Source organism: Thermobia domestica, chromosome 14, assembly GCF_964235325.1.
Source record: "Thermobia domestica chromosome 14, izTheDome1.hap1.1, whole genome shotgun sequence".
NCBI lineage: Eukaryota > Metazoa > Arthropoda > Insecta > Zygentoma > Lepismatidae > Thermobia > Thermobia domestica.
Window position 1 is genome coordinate 142,521,699 of NC_137467.1, and position 11,398 is coordinate 142,533,096.

The 11,398-nt window shown below is 36.8% G+C and overlaps 1 long non-coding RNA gene across 1 annotated transcript; it reads left to right on the top strand.

Moving 5' to 3' along the window:
* Positions 1-1,453: 1,453 nt before the first annotated feature.
* Positions 1,454-8,807, top strand: LOC145670728 (uncharacterized). Its single transcript, XR_014128396.1, has 3 exons — positions 1,454-1,562; positions 2,045-2,210; positions 8,440-8,807. It is a non-coding gene; the product is annotated as an uncharacterized LOC145670728 (long non-coding RNA).
* The last annotated feature ends 2,591 nt before the right edge of the window (positions 8,808-11,398 follow it).

Sequence of the window (11,398 nt, forward strand, 5' to 3'; positions counted from 1 at the left end):
TGTTAGTCGAGCTCTTTAGTATTGCACTAATCACTTGTCAGAATGACTCTGCATAAGGCCCTAAGATACTTTGGATGTGAATTACCCCGCCCGTATTATTGCTGTAGAACCCTCCAAAACTTGTTTGTTGTTTGGAAGTTTTGATACTATAGCGCTTTTAGTTTACAACACTGTATAGCAAGTGTGGCATGTTTTTGCTTTATATGTAGACTTGAAATAACCTGACCTAATATCATTTGAAAAATACAACTTTGGTTGGCAACACTGTTAATCTTGTGGTATATCTCAAAGAATATTTCCCTGCCGCAGGCACGTAGTAGCCAGAATTTCGTAATGAGGAGGGGGAAGGGGTCCGTGACATGAAATACTGTCATTATCATACCAGGGGCTTGATCATTCTAAACTATTTTACTAGCAATATATATTGGTCCGTTTAACCAGGATTTCATAATTGGGGCCGGAGATGAAATACTGTGGTTATCACACCGAGGGCTCGATCAATCTAAAGTATTTTACTGGCAGCATATATTGGTTTCTTAGGACAATAAAAAGAGGATATCTTACTAAGTATTTTAATAACAAATTATGAAGAAATCCCGAGTAAAAGATTAAAAAAAAAAAAGTATTGAAAAAGATTTTACAATATCTACGTTTCTTCCTCTGTTCATTCAAATATAACAATTTTCCTTTCATTATGACCTCAACTATTATAAAAAGTACATATCCAATAATTTCTTGTAAAATCTGCGTTCCTTTCTCTGTTGAATCAAATGTTAACCGGTTTATCGATCGTCATTTGTAGTCCATACGATTAGCATGGAGCTAGATGTAATTCGAAATGCTCCGTTAAAATAATATCCATTTTAAAGTTGACCCCTTCCCGTTTCCTCCGAAAGGGGGTCTGGACTTCCCTGGGCTACGTGTCTGTCTGCTGATGTTTGCAGGGTTTATAATTTCAGCGTTTTTTTTTTTTTTTTTTTTTTTAATTTAAAAGTTACAAGGACGTATGAAGATAAATGGTCCACCCTATTTATACAAATTGTGAACCATTTTTGCCTTTGTTACTAAGGCGATGGGATGACTCTTCCAACAGTATCTTTGAAAGGGAAGTTATTTAGGGAAATTTGGGAATCAGTATTGCCATCCAATTTCCTTAAATAATTTCAAATTTCTCTAAATAATTTTCCTTCCAAAGACACCACTTCCACATGTTGCGTACCGTGGGAAAGGCCATACAACCACCTTTCAAATGCACCATGTGTGACATCTGTAGAAATAGTTACAGGGTGAGCAATAAGCAATATAGTCAAAAATGGTTCATAACCTGTAGCTGTGAGAATAGGGTCCATGTTCGTGTGAACTTCTTTTGTTTAGAATTACTCATACTTATCGGCGTAGGTTGGTTTATCGGTGCCCGAAAGTACGCAGCGTCTAAGAGTGCGCGACCGTGTTTCCGGGGAATTGGTAGCACTGATCGAGATATCGAATGCAACACGTGATTGAGTGAGTCCCGCCGGTTGTATGGAAGTATATTGAAATTGGTCGGCACAGAAGAAAAGCAGGTAAAAATTTGTTTTGCATACATTTGGTGTAAGTTTATGATTTTGGAACGTAAGTTTTTTTTTCTGTAGAATAGTAATTACACCAGGGTTGTTCTATCACAAATAACTGTAATGTCTGTTGTTAGTGTCAACACTTTGCTATGGAAGCAGCATAACATGGACTGTCACTTAGGGACGATTTCAGGAAGCAAGTGAGGTGCGGGTAAGTATCCGCATGCACGAGACGCGTAAGAGTGCGCATGCGTACTCTTGCCCATCATTCAATATGTTTCAGGTATATTGTTTTAGAGTAAAAATTTGACTGTAATATTAAAAGTGATCAATTTCTGTTTTATTTTTCGAACTTAAATGGAATGACCTAGATATTTCAACTACTAAATTAGGGGAGGCGTTTATGGCATTTAAAACTCCGCTGCTATTTTATTGTTCATTACCATCTTTGAGCTTTAAGACAATTAACAAGTTATGTAATTTTATTACAGATGTTAGAGAATGGGGAAGTATAAAAGGAAAACAGAACGGAAGCTTGTATTTACTCAAGAATTATTGGAAGAGGCACGTGAAAGAATAGAACAAGGAGAGTAGAAGAGAAAAGTCCCGAGAGATATTGGTACTAAGGATAGTACTTTAAGGAAGAGATTGAAGGCTGTAAGTTGAAACTGAAAATACTTGATAACATCTCTGAAAAGTAACTTATATACGAGGGTAAATCTAAAGTTATCCGTACTTTCGATTCTTTTACGTAGTACAAAATAGCACTTTTCCCATCTGTCCTCAATTTTGCGTGTCTCATTGGTCGCACATCCATGGGTGTATCACTTCATACTAGAGACCTGCATGGGCCGGGCCTGGGCGGGCCGACACTGTTATTTCTTTGGGTCGGGCCGGGCTTGGGCGGGCCGACACTGTTATTTCTTTGGGCCGGGCCGGGCTTGGGCTGGCCGACACTGATTTCTCTTCAGGTCGGGCCGGGCTGGGGTCGATCAATTGCAATTCTTTAATAATTATTGACTTTCGTTGAACGATAATTGGAATAAAGCCAAACGTTTAAGAAGTGTGTCCGTGAAAAATGTTACAAAGAATGCAATAGCTATTTACAGTTTGTGTTGCTTAGCGGCTCCACTTTCACTATAATGGATTGCGGCAAATGGAGCTCTGACCTTGACCTTCACTGAACTCAAAATATAAAAAGAAGGGGTGGGAATGTTTTGCCTGTCGCAAAACAATATTACCATCTTCACTTTATGCTAAAAATCAATTAAGTTAGATTTTTGATACAGGGAATGGAGTTTTTGTTCTCTCGATGACAGGCAAAGTTCTAGGAGGCAATGGTACCATTCGGAAGGCTAGCGTCAGGTTGTGAACCAAAGTTTAGAAAATGTTTCTGAGGGTTAGGTCAAATTTAGTACTAAATTTTGAGAAAAATTCGGGCTCGAGCTAATTTTTTTTTTAAATTATCGAGCCGGGGTCGGGCCAAAAACTTTTAAAATTTATCGGGCCCGGGCCGGGCTTGGGCCAAGAATTTTGAAAAACTTATCGGGCCGGGCCGGGCTCGGGCCGAAAATCTCCAAAACTTTTCGGGCCCGGGCTGGGCCGGGCCTAGGTACGTTCGGGCTGGATTGGGCTCGGGCCGAAAAATTCGGCCCGTGCAGGTCTCTACTTCATACACTCCTATAACATAACTACAAGGGTACCACATTGCAGCATGAGAGCGCAGAAGCCAGTGTCGCCAATGTACAGAAAATTATGGAGAAAAGTGCGGATATTTTTAGTTTTACGCTCGTAAATGTCAATATTAACATCCCTTATTATCTACCTATATAAGTATAGTATAAAATACGAACTCTCGATCTTATTTTAAACATTCTATGATCAGTAAAATGTATTTCAACTAAACGTTGGTAAGACATACAGGCAGTTATTTATTTGTGGATTTTGTAGAAAGGGGGAATATTTATGCAAGATTATATTCCATATAACAGATCAATTTTTGTTCTGGGGACTACGTTATTTGGGGTTGGGACTACGTTATTTTTAAACCTATCTACTTTGAAATTATGGTAATAGTTTGACAGGAGACCCCAAGCTGATCATTTTTTAAAATTTTTTAAAAACAATTTTATGGTAAATACGGATAGATACGTTAGATAAGATTTGGTTAGGTAGATTAGATTGCATGCGTTAGTTACCGTACTACATTTTGTCCTACTGCTGACGACAAGTGTAGAACATCCAGTAAAAGCCCTATAGTTGCATTGCAATCTGCACACCTTGTCATAAGAAGTGTCACACTCCTACGCAAAACGATTTTGCTATGACAAGTAATTCTTTAGTCTGTTCTGATTTGGTCCTTAAAGACCAAATTCCCCACCCGAACAACAAATACAACAAAAGGTAAGAGTTTACTCTGGGCAGAACAGTGATAGGTGCACATGTACTTGAGCCTAATTTTATTAAATAGAAGGGGAAAGACGCTACTAAATGTCATTGCTGATTACCATAAATAAGTTTTAGTACCATTTTGCTCCTTATACTTAATAAAATTAGATTCAGGGGTATGTGCACCTATCAATATTCTGCTGAAAGTAAACTTTTGGCCAACAAAACATACTGGCATTAAAATGAATCCAGAATTGAACAAAGAAAGGGTTAAGCTGAAGCATGATTTACGGCATGTTATCTAACACTGTCTTTAGAAATTAACAATACTTTCACACCGTACCTCACTTTAGAACAGTGTAGCAATACGAGGTTGTTTTACATCGGATACCGTCTTTTCCGCAGTTGGTTTGTTGGTATTAGCATGATGTCATGATGTCCATTTTTTATCCAGCTGATGGCATACTTTTCTGCATTGAACGAGGTAATATCTGGTCCATTAACGTTTATGAAAAGAATAAATTCGAGGGTTTTTACAGATAAATGGTTTCTAGTATCAGTATGCTAGAAGTTTAAGCTGGAAAAGCCTCTCTCACACTCTGCAGAAGAAACTGGAAGAACACTGACTTCCATGTTAAGATTTTGTAGATTTGGGCTAATATTAGGTTTCACCTTATGCTCTAGAAATTCCTGCAGAATTTTGGCTGAATCATCAGAGCAAAATTTTAATTTTTTATTTTTTATTTTATTTTATTTTATTTTTGAAATTTGCACTAGTTCTTTGTCGCCGTTTAACATTCTTGCAGACAATTCTTCTCGCAAATTGGATTGTAGCAAAACCTCGGCCCCACTGAACGTTTCGAGCGTATGTTATCTGCTAGACCCTTGCAATCTTATTTTCTGATACTTCTCAAGAGAATTGTCTAAGGGTTTTGCCAGTGAGACTCCACAAAATTGACCAGTTTCTTCAAACTGACGTAATTGTTTCATGGACATGCCGCCCTTTTCTTTTAACGCTTCCAGAACATTTACAGTTTTTCAATTTTGCTTATTGCCTGTAAAAGGGATGCATACCTTTCTTGTAGAAACAGGCTAAGGATATGTAGAGGTTCCAGCGCATCTCGGATCATTGACATTTCATAAACAAAATTCCACTTAGTGAGTTGTACGTACAGATCTGAAAATATTGCACGCTGCTGAAAGCTTCTCTGCAAATTTGTAGAAGCTTCTCGAAAGTGTTCCACTAGCGCAGGATAGGACTTCCGCAATGCTTCTACTAAACGGTATGCAGAGCTTACCACCGTACATCAAAACGTTCAGTAATATTATAGAAGCGAATACTTAGTTCTCCTGATATTAATTCGATTTCTCCCCTGTTCTTCGGGGTGATTGAGTAAACACTGTGCAATCGCTCTACAAGACTTTGAAAATGAACCATATCTGAAATCGTATTTACAACGTTGTGAACAGCCAGTTCCAGCTTATGACTCATGCAGTGAATTGATGTCTAGTAAAGAAACAGTACCATTTATTTCGCCTTGCATGTTATTTGCGCCATCAATACAAACTTATATAAGTCTTTCCCGTAATATAATTTGGGAAAGACTCATACTTTCACATATTTTAACTATGGAATCACAAACCTCTCCGGCTGTTGTTACCTATAACTCAAATAAACCTAAAAATATATTGCTACACACCTGATTAATTACAGTACGGATATACACAATGAGAACAGATTTATGAGACACAGTGGAGGATTCGTCCATTATTAGCGCGAGGGGTTCATCGGAATTCGCAAGATAGGCCTACTGGGTCATTTTTCGTTCATTTCTGTAGCTACAAAGACAATAATATTTGAACACGTAACATTAGAGTAGAGAACTTGCTCGAGGTTCATTCCATTTATTTCTTACTATTTAATAAGATGCACGGTAAACGACAGACGATTTTGGGCAAGAACATAGGCAGTTCTAAATATCAAACTTATCTTTTTAACACGCATTTCATTCACAATTCACACGAAAGCCTCTTACTTTCTGTACCGGAATTACTTGGCTTTTAATCGTCATGAGCTTTTCCTTTATTAAAATATAGTCTAATTTTATATTCTTTTTAAGGTGCTTGTCAACGAAGAAACGACCAATTCACAACCGCAGTGACTGCTCACTGATAACTGAAAATGTTATTGTTTTTATTATTATTATTATTATTATTATTATTATTATTATTATTATTATTATTATTATTATTATTATTATTATTATTATTATTATTATTGTGCTACACAGATGAAGTACGATAATCAGTGGTATCAGCTGCAAGATTTCTCTTCGGGAAAGAATTCTATAAACAAGACCAGCATAGCTAGCGACAATAAACATACTAAAAAAGTAAAGAATTGTTACTAAAATATGGAGTTGAATTATTGTACTTTAAAACAGATTATATAGCCTAAGAAAGGTGGAAAATATCTTCCCAGACTGGGAAGATTGAATTAAACCTAGAGACAGGGAAACCAAAACTTAGAAGGGGGGAAATTCCCATGCTTCCCTGGCTACAAATAAATCCCTGCATACAGGGTATAACAAACCTCGGAGAAAAACGTTTGGGAGGCCAGTTCTCACATCGAAACGGGAAGAAAGTTCCTCTGACAAGTTTTTGAAATGTGCATAATTATATCCTAAAGGAACGCATTTATTGACGTTCAAACCACTACTGTGATTGATCAAGTATTTATGATGTTTTGAAGACTAATTTGATTCTGTCTTCAGGTAAATTGTTGTGATCCAAGCATTACAGCGAATCGTGACCAAATTGTTGGCCACAACGGTTTCGCTGGAGACGGAGTCAGATGTCTCGGAAGCGCCATAAACACTCATCCCTTGACAATAGTAGTTAAACGCCCACGAATGTATTTTAAGTTTATTAAACCAGTGATAATACAAAGAAGAATCGTAAGGATATTAGATGATGGCCTGAAACAAGGAGATGCGTTGTCGCCATTATTGTTTAACTTTGTGCTGGAATACGCCATAAGGAAAATCAAGATAGCAACCAGGGCCTAGAGTTGAACGGTATTCACCAGGTTATGGCATATGCTGATGATGTAAATTTAATAGGGGATGATAGGAGAACAGTAGAAATAAATGCAGAGATCTTACTAAACGCTTGCAGGGACATGGGTTTAGAAGTAAATGCAGAGAAAACTAAATACATGGAAGTGCGTCGGGACCGTAATACTGCAAATTGTGGAGGCGTTAAAATATTAAATAATACTTTTGATAAAGTGGATACTTTCAAATATTTAGGATCAATATTAACAGACGAGAATCATATTCACGAAGAAATCAAATGTCGACTAAAAGCAGGGAATTCGTGTTACTATTCGGTTCAAAATCTCTTGTCGTCGCGAATTCTGTCGAGGAATTTGAAGCTTAAAATATATAAAACGATAATCATGCCTGTTGTTTTGTATGGTTGCGAACAGGGATGTAATGGGGCGTATACGGGAGTATACGGCGTATACCCACCTAAAATTTTTATAGTCCACCGTATACTCACCTTAAATTTACGAAAGAATGAGTATATATTGGAGTGAGTATACGCCAAGTAGTCTTGCGTATACGCTATACTTTTGAAAACGATCGAGCGTATACCTACTAAAAATTCTACCATTACACCACTGGTTGCGAAACATGGTCGCTTACTCTGAGGGAAGAACATAGACTGAAAGTATTTGAGAACAGGATCCTGAGAAGAATATTCGGACCCAAGAGGAACGAGAATGGGGAATGGCGGAAGCTTCATAACGAGGAACTACATAGTTTATACGGTTTACCCAACATTGTTAGGGTCGTCAAGTCTAGGAGGCTTAGGTGGGCAGGTCATGTAGCTAGAATGGAAGAAAGTAGAAACGCTTTCAAAGTCTTGACTGGTAGACCCATAGGAAAACGACCATTAGGAAGACCTAGGCGCAGATGGGAGGATAATATTAAGATGGGTCTCGCAGAGATAGGAATACAAAGTAGAAACTGGATGCAATTAGCTAAGGATAGAAGTCAGTGGAGAGCTTTTGTGAACGCGGTACTGAACCTCCGGGTTCCATAGGCCATAGAGTTAGTTAGTTAGTTAGTATATTAGATGATACAGAATAATGCTTTCAAAACTTGCGAGTACTAATAATTTCAAATAGCATACTCACAACGTCACATGCCTATACGTTTCATAAAACTTGTAAAAAAAAAAAAAATACAGTTCTAATTACTAAGGGTAAACTGAATTATAAACTTTGAGTGTCAGGCATCATTCAACCATTGTAATATTTAGAGCCAATTGTAATTATGTTCAGTTTCTATAAAAGTACGGTTTTCATAAGATAAAAGTACAAGACAAGTAAATTTCGATTAATTACTTACATTTTGTGTTTCTATCTTTGTTCTTCATCTGTTTAGGTTTACATTAAACGTAATTCATTTTCTGTTCTGTGTCGTTTCAGGGTACTATTCCGGATTCTTAGGGAAGATTCCGCAATGTGTTTGATATGGAAATGGAGAAAGAATTAGTGACGTATATTCGACGTAGTTCCTTATTTATTATATACATATTTGTCAGGCCGATGTTATGCACCTTCTTCCAGAGACTTTGATAATAATAATAATAATAATAATAATAATAATAATAATAATAATAATAATAATAATAATAATAATAATAATAATAATAATAACGTAGTTTAGCCCTTGGAAAGACACGTTTAATAGCTTCCAAAATTCCTGCCTCGAAATCGATGTTTATGGTTTCAGGAGACAATTATTGTACTACTCGAAGGATAGCCTGAAATAAACAAACGTAGGTAACCTTTTTCTTATCAGAAAGCAAAGCAAACACTGCAGGCGTAACGTTGGTCTCTTCTCTAGTGCTTCCTAAATCCACATGAACTGTATATAACTGAACGAACTACTTGCTAACACCCTTAAAAGTTCCTTCTAAGAAAATATTTCTTCCTTGTTGTAAAATTTCTTTCGCTCTTATTTAGCAAATATTAACAACCTAGCACCGTCACGGTCGTCAAGTAGCAAAAACGTATTGCCATCTGCCATGACTAAACTTTCTGGATGCAAATTCACTTCCTCACGACAACTGGACTCTGTCTGTACTCCTTGAGCTACACGCCGCTGTCTGTGCAATGTAGTTTTAAAGCCTCAAATTGAGGAATCGTGATCACCAGTTGAAAACCTGTCTGTTGAAGGTCTTTGAATTCATCGTCAAAGATAAAAAAAAAAAAAAAAAAAAAAAAAAAACCGCTAAGCTAGTTTGCGGGTCGTTCAAATATTACGTAATCATAATCTGAATTTAGCCACATAAAAGGACCATAAGTCAAACGCTAATGAAGCCTCAGTAACCAAATTCTAACCACTTATTACTAGATAAATAAAGATTGTTTTGTGAAAATTTAAGATTTTAAGATCAATGCTGGCAACATCAGGAACACAATAGTGGCTCTCTTCTTTAACAAATTATCCGTTGTTGGCAAACACTTTTCCTTAACCCCTTACCTCATGCCGTGCCGTATATGACACACACCCTTTTTTCACTTTAGCTTTATTGTGATTTATCAAACGCATCAAATGACTGTTTTGTCTGCTGTGTGAGATATTGACGTGTGTGAATAAGAGATTTTGGTGTCATCTGGCGTGTTCTTTGAGAGTTGTAAGTGTGTCATATATAGCACTTATTTATTTCTCGTCCGAATTAAGTGAAAAATCTAAAATTCAAGTTTTAATTCATTCAAGTTTTCCAATACTGATTATTTTTTTCTTCGCTAAAAGAAAAAATATCATGCAGAAAAGGGTTAACTGGTCGTGCAACACAACGCCAAACAATTTCATTACACTTCCTCTCCGTCTTCTTTGTCTATCTATATCCATTAAATATCAAACTGGGTTGATATATCTTAGATTCAGAAAAAAAAAACTCTATTGGAGAACACTGATACAAATAACGTTAGCAAGTGTTCGGAGTGCCTTAGGCCTATCCGACTGTGCTGCCACCTAGTTTAAGTTTCACGAACTACCGGTTGATCAACGTGTGAGTCAGCCGTGTGTCGCTGGGTCGAAACTCTACTTATTAGCCTATTCCCTAATCAACAAAAATAGCTCGAGACGAACTGCCACGAATTTGCATTGGAACGAAACGTTACTGGAACGAAACACTACTTATACTGGGACGAAATGCTACGGATTTTGCCTTGGGACGAAATGCTACTGGGACGAAACACTACGAAATCTTTATTCGTGGCATACTGTTTAGCGATGAGACATTTCTATTTCAATGGGAAAGTCAATCGGCTAATTGCCGGTACTCACATTGTCTATATTTCTTCATTTCGTATACTGTTGCTATTACACAATACATTCCGCTTTGACTGGCACAATCCCGATTTGAAGCCTTTGTTCTGGCGTCGAACCGGTTTACATTCTCTCCTGGTTTTCAGCCCTGACGAGAATTTCATCCCCTTTTTGTGTGCCTTACCCTCATTGAACTATTTTAAAATCTTGTTTCTGACAATACATTAAAATATTTTTACATTTAACCCAGGGATGCAAATAAGCAACAAAATTTTATTAGCCCAAGAAAAAAGCTACAAGACAACATCCCACACTGGAAATCATTTACTTCCCTTCAGTATGATACTAAATACTCGTCCGCATCGATGAATCACTCGCCCCGGGCAAGTGGTTATTTGCATCCATGATTTAACCGGAGCATACACAATAGGGTGGACCGAAATTTTTTTTTTAAGATATTCAGGATTGAGTAGTTATCAAAAGTTGTGCATTGGTACGAAATAAAGCCATGTCAAATATGTTGATTTTAAAACAAAATTTAACCGGGACCCCGTGGCCCTAAAGTTCCTAATTTTTTGTTCAAATAAAATGATTTTAGGTAATAAGAACATTTTACCAAACAATACTATTAATACATAAAACATGAAGTACATGCTTTTAATCTACGCAAATAACTATTAAGAGCTTAACTAACTTTGATAACTACCATATTAACACATGAAAAACCTTCGTGTTGAGCCCACCTCAGAACTCACAAAATTTAAGAGAATATCACTTTTTCGCATCTGGATGCAAAATACATAACACTGGCTTTCTGAAGGCGGCGCTTACATTGCTGAATTCAAATAAACTAGAAACAATATGGCTGCAAGCCTCTCTTCCTGTATTGTCTTGCCTTCGAATTAAGCATATGATTTTGAATTACAACTCAAAATGCAAAACGATCATTAACCCCATTAAGAAATTAGATATACCCCATTAAGAGCCAAATTAAAGAAATTTAAGAACGGTGCTCAGAAGTTATGTGATATTTTCTCTTGCAAATGCTGCGATAGATTAACCTGTAAGTGTGGTAAATTAAATTATATATCGCTTTTGGAGTGGGAG